Below are 15,362 nucleotides of genomic sequence, written 5' to 3'. Positions count from 1 at the left end.
CTTTCAGTTGGTCTAATTGGGAGCAATACTTGTTGGAATTAATCATTTGGTTTTCTGGAAGGTGCTCATAACAGAGGACTCCCTTCCAATCCCACCATATACACATCACATTCTTTGGATGAAGACCAGCTTTTGGTGTGGTTGGTGGTGGTTCGTTTCACTTGTCGTACTATCTCTTCTGGTCCACATTATTGTACAATATCCACTTTTCATTGCCTGTCACAATTTGTTTTAAAAATGGAAGATTTTTGTTACACTTAAGTAGAGAATTGCATGTGGAAATACAGTTAAGAAGGTTTTTTCCCCTTAACTTATGTGGAACCCAAACATCAAAGCGATTCACATAACCAGGCTGGTGCAAATGATTTTCAATGCTTGATTTGGATATTTTGAGTATGTCAGCTATCTCCCATGTGGTATAATGATGATTGTTCTCAGTTAATGTCTCGATTTGATCACTGTCAACTTCAACTGGTCTACTTGACTGTGGAACATCGTCCAGCGAGAAATCTTGTTCAAACCACATTTGACACATTCCATCAGTCACAGCACCTTCTCCATACACTGCACAAATCTTTTTTCGTGTTTCAGTTGCATTTTTACCTTTCTTGAAATAATGAAGCATAGTATGCCAAAAATGTTGCTTTTTTTTCTTGCATCTTCAGTATTAAAATGGCTACACAAAAATTCACCAATTTTGATAAATTTTTTTAAAATGCATGCTGATATGACAGCTGTCACAATACAATCTAAGAAAATTGTTTTGAATGAAGTTAAAGACAACTAAGTACTGCTAGAGCTATCTTACAGAAAAAAACGAACAAACCTTTTGGCCAACCCAATGTTTTTATGGATCTGTCTTCTGAGACAAAGTAAACAAAGGCAATAGTAAACATATGGGACCTAATTAAAGTTAAAAGCTCTTTCACAGCAAAGGAAATCTTCAGCAAAACGAAAAGGCAGCCTACTAACTTGGAGAAAATATTTGCAAATGATCTGACTGATAAAGGATTAATATGTAAAATATATAAACAGCGAATACAAATCAATATCAAGAAAACAAACAACCCAATTTAAAAATGGGCAGAAGACCCAAATAGACATTTTTCTAAAAAAGATATACAGATGGTTAATAGGCACATGAAAAGATGCTCAGCATCACTAATTATCAGAGAAATGCAAGTCAATACCACAGTGAGATATCACCTCACACCTGTCAGAATGGCTGTCATCAAAAAGTCTACAAATAACAAATGTTGGCAAGGATGTGGAGAACAGGGAACCCTAGTACACTGTTGGTCGGGATGTAAATTGGTGCGCCCCCTTTGCAAAATACTGTAGAGTTTCCTCAAAAAATAAAAGTAGAACTACCATATATGATCTAGCAATTCCATTTCTGGGTATATATTCGAGAAAATGAAAACACTAATTTGAAAATATTCATACACCTGAATGTTTATAATAGTATTATTTACAATAGCCAATATATGGAATCAAGCAAAGTGTCCATCAACAGTTGAATGGATAAATATGTTGTGTGTGTGTATATATATGCACATACATATATATATGTATGTGTATATATATACACACAATGGAATCCTAAGCTACGAAAAATGAAGGAAATTCTACCATTTGCAACAATGTGTATGGACCTATATGATATTATACTTAGTGAAATAAGTCAGACAGAGAAAGTCAAATACTCTATATGCAGATCTAAAAACTAAAGCAAATGACTATACATAACAAAACAGAAACAGACTCACAGATATAGAGAACAAACTATTTGTTACCAGCGGGGAGAGGAAAGAGGGTAGGGGATTAAGAGGTACAAACTGCTATGTATAAAATAAATAAGCAACAAGGATATATGCTACAGCACAGAGAAATAATAGCCATTATTTTGTAATAACTTGAAATGGGGTGTGATCAGTAAAAATATTGAATCACCATGCAGTACACCTGAAACTAATATAATACTGTAAATCAAGTCTACCTCAGTAAAAAGAGAATAGCTTAAAAAAGAAAAAGAGCCCATGATCTTAATTGTTTGCTAATCATATATGTGTTCTGCTATGGATCTTTCTCCAATGCATCATCTGTGTTTGGTTCATTATGTAGCCCTCCTAAGGGTGAAATTTTGTCCTTTCCTGTTTTATCTTCCATTTACGGCAGATAACAGTGTCTTGCACGTAGTAGGTGGTCAATAAATATGTGCTGAGTTGAGTTGCTTTTGTTCCATCGTAGCAGATTATCAGGTCTGCTGTTGTAATCTCTCACTGCACTTTTAGTTTCCCTTCATAATGTATTTCCACCAAGATTTACTGATTTACAAGACTGCTAATCTCTCCAACTATATCACATGTATTTTTAAAACAACTTTATCCCCGGTACTTAACCTAATACATGGTATACAGGGTACAGTCAGTAAATATATGGTCAGTGAATAGTTGGGAAGGACATGGTTTAGCCTTGAATAATGCAAAAATATATATCCTAATACATGTGAACTTATGCTTGGTGTTTTGAATGAGAAGGCTTTTTATTTATTCAGATTAGATTTTAAACCCTGTCCACTAGCCTAAATATTTTACCTAGTAGTGAGCCTTTTCAGAAAGATTTTATTAGAAGTGATTAAACCCCCAAAAGGTTCAGTTCTTAGAGGGATCCTTCATTTTCATAAAACACTGATTTACATGGGACATATTTTTAGATATCAGTTAACATATTTAATATGTTGCATTGTTTATTTGTTCATTTATTCACTCATTCAAAAATATTTTTGAGTTTTGTTATATGCCAGGCCTATGCTAGACTCTGGGGATACAAATATGAAAAAAAAGGCAAATTCCCAAACTAATAACTATCCCTCCTAACTCATTATATTTCTGACAGACCATTTCTCTCATTTTGCCTTTCATCTTGGGCTCGATATCCTTTGTCTAGGTTATTATTATCTAGCCTATAAAAATCAAATCTAAAAAAAAAGTGTTATTCTGTTCTTTTAAGGTGTTGATCAGAGTCATACCAAATCACAGTTCTCTACCTTTAAGCATTGTTCTCACTGAATTCTGGCGAATTCAGTTGCAGTATCCAGCTGGTGGTCATTGGCACGTATCACTCAGCGTCAAGAAATGTACTAGAACTTTTGAGTTAATGCTCAGACTCCAGGACATTTTGTGAATCAGCCTTGCTGAGTGTTTAGATGACAAGTAGTTGTCTATTAATAGAGTGGACTCTAACAGGAAACAGTGCGCTAGCTGGCTGGTTGTTATGGACACATATTCCTTGAATGACAGTCTCTGCATGTAGCCTGTGGTGGAGTTTCACAGAAGGGAGAATGAAAGACCTTGTTAGTGAGCGCTTGCTATCTGTGACTGTGTTTGCTTGGCACAGATGTTTAGGGCCATTTATTCCAAATAGGCAAACCTACATTTTTGCTGGCAAGTGTTGGGTTTTTTTCTGTGAAAGGGTTGATGGGTCTCCACTTTTGGGGAGAATTGTTCCTAAGGGCATGAACTCCTTGGCATTCCTAGACTACTCTGACCATGAGCTGAGCCAGATATATATGCCTCAGGGTAAATCCAAGGTGACATATCTGAGCCAGAATCTTTCAGGTAGAGAGACACAGAAGCTCCTGGTAAAAAAGTCATTAGCATGAATGGGAAGTTTCCACCAAGCTGCATAAGATCCCTGGACATATTGGTAGCGGACTGACAGCGTGTGATGCAGAAGGTCTTTGATTATTTGTATCCAGTAAAGGTATCCTGTCAGGAATATGCAAAGAATTCCTACAAATCAATATGAAAAAAGGTAGTTTTATCAATAGACAGATGGACAGAAGCTTAAATAGGGTATCTAAATGGCTAATGAACATGAGAAAAAGCCCTCAATCTCACTTATTATTAGGGGAATAGAAAATAAAATCACAGCAATATATCATTCTGCACACACCAGAATGGATAAAATTTTAAAAGCTGCTGATACCAAGTGCTGGTGAGAATTTGAAGCAACTGAATCTCTTATACACTCCTAATGGAGGTGTAAATTGTTACAACACCTTTGGAAAACGGTTTGGCAGTAGCTACCATAGCACGTTCTTACCCTATAACCCAGCAATTCTGTCTCCTAAGTGTTTACAGCAATTCTGCCTCCCAGATATATTATAGAAATGCTTATAGATGTGTATCAAAAACACGTACAAAATGTTCGTAGCAGCACTAGTTGTAATAGCCCCAAACTGAAAACAACCTAAATGTGCATCAACAGTAGAATGGATAACTTAATTATGAAGTTTTCATAAAATGGAGTATGTTATAGTAATAAGATGGAATTAAGTATTGTTACATACAATATGAAAAAATCTCATTATAATTAAAGAAAAAAAAGACAGATGCAAAAGAGGTTCATAGTGTGATTCCATTTGTGTGAAGTTTGAAGCAGGCAGTACTATCTATGGTAACAACAGTCAGGATAGCAAGTCAGGAAAAGAGACTCCAGAGTGGGCATGAGTGGGGCTGCTGGATTGTACCATTTATTCATATTGGTGCTGGATACATGTTGCATCTGTGAAAGTTTCTTGAGCTGTGCACTTATGATGTCTTCATGTTTCTTTCGTATGGTGTGTTTTGAATTTAGAACATAAGATATAAGATGAAAAAATACATTTGAGGAACTTTCTGTTGATAGTGAAGTAGTGAGTTTTAAAAACATTTTGGCTATGGAAAAGTATTTTACTTTTCCTCAGCAAGCTTGCATGCCTTAATCCAGAAAAACTGAAGAAATTAACAATTTTATTTTGAAATTTTTGATTAAATTATTTCATAGTGTGATAATCAGTAATCTTTTAATATTTGGACTTTCTTTTAATAACTGATTTATTTTAAAATCTAATAACTCATGCACTTAATTGATCCAGCCAAAGATATGAATATGGCCTTCTGATCCAATTTCTCTCTCTCTCTCTCTCTCTCTCTCTCTCTCCCTCTCCTTTCTCTCCCCCCACCCTCTCTCCCCCACTTCCCTCCCCCTCTCCTTCTCGCTCTATTGCTCTGTCTCTCTCTCTCTCTCTCTGTCTTTCCTTATCTCTGACTTCTTTCCTCCCTCCCTCCCACCCTGCCTTCCTTCCTTCTTTCTTTTTTGTAAGTATATGCTTTGGGGGAACTTACGATTTTTTAATTGTATAGGTAAGATTCTGTTTTATTGACATATTTGGGATGGACCTATTGGAAGAGAGATTTTATGAAAATACATTGGTTAGAATGTGTTTCCAAAGAGGTCATGATAATATATTCCTAGATAGAACAATGATCTTGATGGCCGCTTGGCCCTAGGTGACATTTGCAGCTTCCAGTAACTCCCTTGAAGATACTGAATGTTGGCCTTGAGACAGACAAGAGGAAAGATATATATGCCTCAGGGTAAATCCAAGGTGACCATATCACACTGAGGGCTGCAGTGATATAAATCTTCTGTGAAGAAGAGTTCATTTCATAAAATTAACCATAAAAATTTGCCATAGGAATATTTCCTCACCTTATTGAGCATGTAATTTTGAGTAACTTTCAAGAGACTAACATTATTAATATATGCAGAGTTTATATAATGTGTACAATCTATAGAGATGCAGATTAAATTTACTTAGGAGCAGACACTTATCCAGTATGGGCACTTCACCATTTAGAACTTCACTGACTTTAAAATGAAATGTGCATTGTTACCCATTTGATCTTCATAAGCCTCAGCATATTTTTGTATTGCTTGCTAAAACATCATCTACTTTCTGTTCCCCCCAAACCATTACTCATTAATCCCCTTTATTGCTTCTTCTCATGAATTCTTTCTTTTGTTTACATTATTTATACCTAGCAGGGTTACATCATTCATTCATTCAGTTTCTCATTCATTTATTCATTTACTTATTCATACTATTGAGAGCTTACTCTGGGCTAGTCACTGTGCTGGCTTCTGAAGGTGAAGCTGTAATTAGGTCACAGTCTTGAACCTCCAAGAGCTCACCATTCAGTAAGAGAGACCAATAGATAAATACATATTTGAAATGCAGTGAGCTTAGTACTTTAATACAGGACTCCACAGAGTATAGTAGTGAGAGAAAGAGTTGTTCAGTTCAGCTCTTCTGTATAGGAAGGTTGGGTAGGGTGGAGGGAATAGGAAGACTCTGTCTGTCTGTCTATCTATCTGTCTATTTGGAGAGGTTAGATAATTGGGTTGGCTCTGGCAAAAGAGGATTTCACCTGCTAGAATAGATGGGCAAAGGTTGGGTACATAACACAGAATGTTGTGGGAATTGTTTAATGTAGAGGGAACTATAGATCACTCCACATAGTTTGTCAGGAACAGATCACAATTAATGGGGAAGGCAGTAAAAACTAATAGCAATAGCTAATATGCTTTAAGCACTTACTAAGTCTCATCTTAATATTTTATATATAACAACTCTTTTCACCTGCTCAACAACCTGTGTGGCAGTTACTCTTATTGCCTTTTCATAGATGAGGAAACCGAGGTCAGATGGGTTAAATGATTTGTCTAGCTACCAGTTACTGGTGAAACCAGGATTTAAACTCTTAACTCCTATGCCATGTTGATTCTTAAATAAGAAATAAGAGCTTGGAGAAAGAGGTCTTAGAGGCCCCATGCAAATGAATTTGGAATCAGTTCCACATATTATGGAGAGACTTCTAAGAGTTTTAAGGAGAGCAGCGGCAGGATAAAAAGTTTATTTTGGAAAATTCACTCCACATCCATGGGGATAATAAGTATTAGCAATTTTGGAAGCAGGGAGATCAGCTATTTATCTGTCCCCCATTCTATTTCATAATGAAATCAGAGAGACTTCAAAGATTTGAATAATACACAGTAAGAAAATTAATTTCCAGTAGGAAAGAAAGATAAAGAGGAAAAAAAGGGTAAAGATATGAAGTGGTATCAGTATTAAGGCAAGGGCAGCAAACATGTTTCTGTGCTGTGGACTTGCTAAGGGTGTACGACAAGATTAGTTCTAAGCCATCTACGTAAAGATGGAAAAATAATTCACAGTCTCCTATATGAGAGACTATGGGACAATGGAAAGGGGAAGAGGAGAGGTATCAAAGGAAGGTTGGATGTGTGATACACATTTTTCTGATCTTTTACCTTAATATAGAGGCGGACATTAGAATGTCAAGGCTGGCAGACATATTTTAAAAATATTACTGTTAGGGCTTCCCTGGTGGCGCAGTGGTTGGGAGTCCGCCTGCCGATGCAGGGGACACGGGTTCGTGCCCCGGTCCGGGAGGATCCCACGTGCCGCGGAGCGGCTGGGCCTGTGGGCCGTGGCCGCTGAGCCTGCGCGTCCGGAGCCTGTGCTCCGCGACGGGAGAGGCCACGGCGGTGAGAGGCCCGCGTACTGAAAAAAAAAAAAAAAAAAAAAAAAAAATTACTGTTAGCCCATATTTTGATAAATATTGGGAAGAAGTTCAAAATTATGTTTCTGAGTAAGCTCCTTTTGTGCACCCGTTGAATGAAGAGTCACGTGCTTTAACTATCAGCTGAGCTAGGCACATAGTTGGCGTTCTTTTATAAAAATGGGGTTGAGGGAGAAAGTTGCATGCCCGAGTAGAACTAGTCTCTATGCCTTACTCCGTTCCGTTGCTTACCTATGCACTCATGCACACATATTCTGCTTGGAAGTGAACTTAAGGGCCACAGTTGAGAGTAGAGACTCAAAGGCAGGATCAATATTATCATAAGAGAAAAATTTCCATCTGTGCTAACACAAAGTCAGGATGTATAGACCAAGACCGAAAGTTCTACTCCATATAGAATGACCATATAAATTTTAGTCTGGAAAAATTATTAAAGCAGGTGCAACCAAATATCCACCACAGTTGTGACTCATTAAGATATCCAGAAGGCTGGGTTTGAGCAGGACAACCTCCTGGTGTGTCTTCCAAGATTAATTATTTGTGAAATGTAAACCAAAGTGAATCAAGTATTGTGCTGTGTGGAATTGTTTGATCTACACCAATTAATAGTTCTTCTGAAGCTCTTCGTGGTGGCAATATTATACAGTAGGATCAATTTATTCTTAAGGCCCACGTTGCTCCTAATTAGAAAAGAAACCATAAAGCAATAAGCCATGTACTTCAAAAGTGGTATTTGATTAGTAAGGAACAAGTTGAAAAGAGCATGATATGAAACTTTTAAAAAGAAATAGTTTAAAAGAAACATTTTGGGGCTTCCTTGGTGGCGCAGCGGTTGAGGGTCTACCTGCCGATGCAGGGGACACGGGTTCGTGCCCCGGTCCGGGAGGATCCCACATGCCGCGGAGTGCCTAGGCCCGTGAGCCATGGCCGCTGGGCCTGTGCGTCCGGAGCCTGTGCTCCGCAACGGGAGAGGCCACAACAGTGAGAGGCCTGCATACCGCAAAAAAAAAAAAAAAAAAAAAAGAAACATTTTGGTTGATGGGAAAGTATTAATGGAATTAATTCCTCAGAACCCTGGCTCTCTCAGTAGGTGGATAGTGGGAACTTGACAAATATCAGAAACCAGGGGTCTACACTGAGAGTAAGTAGCTTTTTTTTTAATTTATTTTTTTAAGAAGATGTTGGGGGTAGGAGTTTATTAATTAATTAATTTATTTTTGCTGTGTTGGGTCTTCATTTCTGTGCGAGGGCTTTCTCTAGTTGTGGCAAGCGGGGGCCACTCTTCATCGCGGTGCGTGGGCCTCTCACTATCGTGGCCTCTCTTGTTGCGGAGCACAGGCTCCAGACGCGCAGGCTCAGTAGTTGTGGCTCACGGGCCTAGTTGCTCTGCGGCATGTGGGATCCTCCCAGACCAGGGCTTGAACCCATGTCCCCTGCATTAGCAGGCAGATTCTTAACCGCTGCGCTACCAGGGAAGCCCGAGAGTAAGTAGCTTTTAATCCATAACCAATCCTTGCCTCTGGACTCAAAGGACAAGGACAAGAAAACAGCAGATTTACAGATAATCTTGCATTTACTCTTTTAGACTTCTCTAGAGGTGATAAAGAGAATAATATAGTTTGAAGTAGAATCACCAAGAGCTTACCTTTTCACCTGCTCTTTCACCCTCTTCCTTGTTTTGGGGTAGATTGAACTAAGAAACCTCAGTTTGCAATTTGATCAAGCAAGAAACCAGTGTATGATTTGGAGAACATTCCAAAAGATAAAGGAGGAGATAATTTTGGAGAAAAATTTTAAGTGTCATTTTTTACTAAAGTGGGGTAGTTAATTGGGAGTCTTTTACCAAATCCTTAAGAGATAATCACAATGTTATTAAACTTGATCCAGAGTTAGAGTATTTTGGTCAATTTCATGAGACACTGTATACATTTTGAGTTAACATGCCATTGACAGCCAAATATGGCAAAAGAGCAAAGCAACCGTAGATTAATCTTCCATAGGAATAAAGGTGTGAAAATATATTAAACTCTTAACAAATGAAGCACAGTAGCTTATTAGAACAATAATTAACAGTATTTAAGACAGTTTGTCAAAGAAATGCAGGGATAGAATACCTGTGAATAAAATTCTGCACTTAGCACATTAATAGACTAAAGGAGAAGAAAATATAAATAGGTGCTGAAAACATAAGTTCAAGCTTCATTTGTGATAAAAATATTAGTAAACAATGTTAAACATTTAAACTCCCTTAATATGGTAAAGACTTTGTATCGTAAGTCTATAGCAGACATCATACTAAATGGTCAAACTAGAAATGTTAATCTAATAGTAAAAAAATATGACATAGATGCCTACTCTCACTGCTATTTGTTCCATGGTGTCATCGAAGTTTTAGGCAATAAAATAAGTTTTTTTAAAAAGGTGCCAGAAAGGAAATCACAAAATTATCATTGTTTTCAAATATCAGAGTTTTTACCTAGAATCAGCTGAAAACACTATTAGGTATATTAATAAATTTGGTAAAGTTACCTGAAAAAGGGGGGGGGGTTAAAGCTTCCAGTAAATATTTTAATGGAGAGCATATAATATATATAACTAATTTATTAAAAGTCAGACAATGATAAAGCTGCGTGGAGAATTAAAATAGGGTTAATGTGATAGGGAGTCACTGAGAGACTAAAGATGGAATGATTGGGGGCAGCGGGGGGGCTTTATTAGGAAGTGATGTTGAAACTGATATTTGAGTGAGAAAAAGGACCAGTCATGAAGTAAAGGAGTTCTCACCTACAGAACTATGAGCTAATAAACTTGTGTCAGTTTAAACTGCTAAGGTTGTGGTAATTTGTTACCAGCAATAGGTAAGTAATACCTAAGGGGTGTCAGAAAGAAAAATAGCTTTTAATTGAGAGGCCTGCAGAGTGAGCTCATTATGGGTCAGCCGGGTTTCTGGTATACAAGAGGATGAGGGGAACTTCAAATATAAGATCAAGGTTATGGAGGAAAAGACCAGGGGTATAGTAACGGCTAGTAATGGCGTGTTGGAGGCCATGGAATTACAGGATACTGGGCCAGATAAATGAGTGACTTGGGAGGCTTGAAATTCTAGTACTCCATGAGGTTAATGGGAGGGTGAAGCATAATGGGATCAGTCCTGAATGTGAGGAAAGTGGGCACCAGCTGGAAGGTTTGGGGCCACTGGGTATTATTCTCTTCTATAGTTCTTGGGGGTGTGACAACAAAGAGGTTAATAAAGTTTTCTTGGAGAAATGTTCTCTTAGTGAGTGGAACTAAGAGGTAGCATCTTAGTCTTCTTGGTGGTGTGGAGGGCTGGGAGAAAAGTGCTCTCATTGGGAAGAGGAGGCTAGAAACTGTCTCTTCCTTGCACAGAATCTAGAGTGTAGAGAGATAATAGACTGAGAAACCTAGCAGACACTAGCAACATTATGATAATAAAATTGCCCTTAGTTTATAAAGCAGAGAAAGTAAATCTGCCAGTATTAACCTGCATCTCTATGCTCCCAGTCTTGTAACTCTTCAGTCTCCTGCTTAGAATCCTTGGTGACCAGAGCTGACATCATACTTAATGGTGAAACACTAAAAACTTTCCCCCTAAGATCAAAAACAAGACAAGGATGTTTGCTCTCACCAGTGCTATTCAACATTGTACAGGAGACTGAAACAAGAAAATGAAATCAAAGCATCCAAACTGAAAAGGAAGGAGTAAAAATATTTCTGTTTGTGTATGAAAAATCCTAAAGAACCCATATACACTGAAAAGCTGTTAGAGCTAGTAAAGGAGTTTAGCAAGTTTGCAGTATACAAAATCAACACACAAAAACCAGTTGGATTTCTATACACTGGGCAATCTGAAGATAATTTTAAATAGTTTGAATAAAATAATTAGGAATAAATTTAACAGAAGAAGTGTATGAGTTGTATACTGAAAACTACAAAACATGGTTGAAAGAAATTAAGACGAATAATTGGAGAGACATCTTGTGTTCATAGATTGGAAGACAGTTTTATTACGATGATATTGGAAGACTAAATATTATTAAGATGACAGTACTCACCAAATTTATCTACAGATTCAGTGCAATTTCTGTAAAAAATCCAATTATCTCTGTTGCAGAAATGGATAAACTGATCCTAAAATTTGTATGGGAATGTAAGATACCCAGAATAGACAAAACAATCTTGCAAAAGAACAAAGTTGGAGGACTCACACTTCTCAATTTCAAAACTTAGTACAAAGCTATAAGTAATCAAGACAGTGTGGTATTGGCATAAGAATAGACATTTAGATCAATGGACTAGACTTGAGAGTTCAGAAATAAACCCATATGTCTATGGTCAATTGATTTTTGACAAGGGTGTCAGTTAAATGGGGAAAGAGTAGTCTTTTCAGCAAATAGTACCAGGACAATTGGATAGTCACATAAAAAGAAAAAAAAAATTTGGACTGCTTCACCATATACAGAAATGAACTCAAAATGGATAAAATTGTAAGGTTTAAAACTATGAAACTCTTAGAAGAAAATACAGGCTTAAATCTTGTGACCTTGGATTAGGTGATGATTTCTTAGATATGATACCTATAAACACAAGCCACTAAAAAAAACATAAATTGGAATTGGTCAAAATTAGAAACTCACATCAAAAGCCACTATCAAGAAAGTGAAAAGAACACACAGAATGGGAGAAAATATGGACGAAAGATTTGAATTGACATTTCTCCAAAGAAGATATAAAATGGCCAGTAATCTCATGAAAAGATGCTTACTTACATCATTAGTCGTAAGGGAAATGCAAATCAAACCCACAACATCACTTCATATCTACTGCGGTGGCAATAGTAATGATAATCTAATAATAGCAATAATTAATAATAATAATAAACAGATAATAACTGGTGTTGGAGAGGATGTAGGGAAATTGGAAGCCTCATACATTGCTGGTGGCAATGTAACATGGTGCAACTGGTGGAAGACAGTTTGACAGTTCTTCAGAAAGTTAGACTTTGTTGCCATATGACCCAGCAATTACACTGCTGGATGTAATCCCAAGAAAATTGAAAGCATATGTTAAAACAAAGACTTGTGCCGGAATGTTCATAGCAGCATTATTTATGATAGCAAAAAAAAAAAAAAAGGAAACAACCCAGCTGATCAGTGGATAAACTGTTGAATGAATAAACAAATGATGGTATTTCCGTACATTAGGTTATTATTCAGCCATAAAAAGGAATGAAGTATTAACATATGCTATGACATGGATGAACCCTGAACACATTAGGCTAAGTGAAAAAAGCCAGACATAAAGATCACATGTTGCATGAGTCCAGTTTTTAAAAATGTCCAGAATAGGGAAATACATAGAGACAGAAAGCAGACTAGTGGTTAGCAGAGGGTAGAAGGAAAGAATATGGAGTGACTGAGAGTGGGTATGGGGTTTCTTTTTAGGGTGGTGAAAAAGTTCTGGAATTATATAATGAGGGTTGCACAACCTTATGAATTAGATAACCCACTGAATTGTACACTCTAAAATGGTGAATTTAATGGTATGTGAATTACATCTCAAACAAACAAACAAAATCCTTGATGAAACCCAGGTTTGTTTTCAGGGTGTGCTGAAGACCATGGTTTTGATGACTTGAATCCATTTTAACTTTTGTAGCAAGGCTCCATGCAGGCTAGAGGCTGGAGAGTTTCCACCAAGCAGGTGGATCTGGGAGAGCTTTTTTTTTAAGAGCCAGAAATGACGCAAAGGCAATGTTTCTGATCTTTCCACCATTAACACATTTGGAATTTAAATTTATTATGCTTTTTAGTGGCAGAGGCAGCAGAGTTCCCAGGATCTAGTGTTGAGAGCTAGGACTGAAGCACCCGTCTTGCTAGCATCAGTTGCAGCTGAAGTTGTATAGCCCTGTAGCCAGCAGCTGCAGCGGTAGCTTCTAGGTTCTCTAGTTTCTGATTTATGGCAGAGATGGTGGCTTCATTGGAGGGTCATTTGGGAGGGATTGGTATGGGGATCGCTCTTTAAGGGTGAGCCTAGAAGCTGCTTACAAAACTCTTCCAGTGAGTTTCCAAGCCCTGTTTCTCTAAATTAAATATCTTTTGTTTAATCTAGTTAGAGATTTCTGTTCTTTCAGCTAAAGACTGATGGATCAACACGGTATATGAGGCTCCTGCCAACGTCCTCCTCCTGTTTTTCCTGGCCCCTCCCTTTGTGTTCCAGCTCCATCAAACTAATGTCATTTCCCCTACATACCCCGCTTCTTTATGCCTCTGTGCCTTTGTACCTGCTGTTACTTCTGCCTGGATCATTTCATTCTCGCGTCTCTGCCTAGTCTTTTTTATTTTTTGTCTGGTACGCAGGCCTCCCACTGTTGTGGCCTCTCCCGTTGCAGAGCACAGGCTCCAGACGCGCAGGCTCAGCGGCCATGGCTCACGGGCCCAGCCACTCCGCCTCTGCCTAGTCATTTTTAAGCCTCAATTTAGAATCATCTCCTGGAAGTCCCTTGGAACACCTCCCCTCCCCTCCAAGTCTGGGCAGGTGCTCTTCATCTGCAGCACACTGTCACCTTAACACTTGATGGTTATACTTTATGTTACAACACTTTAACGTTGAGACTGTGAGCTCCTGAGGGCAGAAACTCTTCTTGCTCTTCTTTGTTACCTTCTTAATTAGCAAAGCCTGGAATGTTACAGCGCCTGCCTATGCTTGCTTTTCCGAATTGAATTTATGCCTGTAAACATTCCTATTAATTTTTATGTGTAACATTATATAAGGACTAAAAACCAGCTTAAAAATTCAATTAAAATACTGAAATATATATAAGGGAAACGATAATAACTTGGGACTCTACTTCTAGGTCCATGATGGAGTATAATTATTTCTTAATTTACCTCCCCAGGGTGATTTAAGGACTAATTACAATGAGAAATATTTTCACAGAATTGTGAACATGGTCAAATTAGGGCATACCTTAATCTACTTCTGTTGGGTTGGCAAAAAAGTATGTTTGGTTTTACATAAAAGACACATTTTTCATTTTCACCAAGAATTTTATTGAACACTATATTCACTAACCGAACGAACATTTTGGCCAACCCAATACAAACATACAGTACATGAGGCGGTCTAGGTTAAAAATTTGTATGATTTGATAATTGGATGGGAAACATATTCCAAATTACCATTAATTATTTACTCTTTATTGTCAACTAAACTTTAAACCCCCGAATACATATTATGTATTTTATGAATATAAGCATATGTATGTATATAGATGTTTTAGCAAAGTATTTCAAGGGTTACAGATCTACAGTCTGAAGACTGATCCTCTCCAAGTGTTGATGATGGAAACTTTAATTTAGAAATATGGCAGAAGATAAAAAGCAGGGGAGATAAAGTTTTGTCTAGCAGTATTTCAGAGAGTGGCCTTCGTGAATGTCTGGACACTGAGTGTCTCATCTGGACACAGGTTTCACGTTCTGGATTTATCAGAAAAATTAAACAGACAAAGATTTTTAGCTAAAAAAAGGTAGATGGTTAAGTTAGGAAAACTCACTACTCAAAATACAGCATGGTATTTTTAAATAATAGTGAATTAGGAAGATATGCATAAAAACCATACAATATATGAACTTGCACTCATTTGTTTGAAAACCTATGTGAATTTTTAGGGAAACGTGGGAAGACAGTCACACTCAGCCTTGATACTCTCATTCTTTATGATGCATTTACCGAACTCAGTGCCAAATGCCTTCTAATAATTCCCTAGAGGGGAGTTTCAGTGTAGTCTTGTACATACATATGATTCATTTTCTGCACTTTTCAATTCAATGTAATAATACTAAGTGATTACTACCACTTTAAGGCATCTGAGATATATACTACATTTTTATCTCTCTTTTTGTAAAAATAAGT

This window comes from Phocoena sinus, chromosome 6 (genome assembly GCF_008692025.1).
Source record: "Phocoena sinus isolate mPhoSin1 chromosome 6, mPhoSin1.pri, whole genome shotgun sequence".
Lineage (NCBI taxonomy): Eukaryota > Metazoa > Chordata > Mammalia > Artiodactyla > Phocoenidae > Phocoena > Phocoena sinus.
This window is presented reverse-complemented; position numbering follows the sequence as displayed.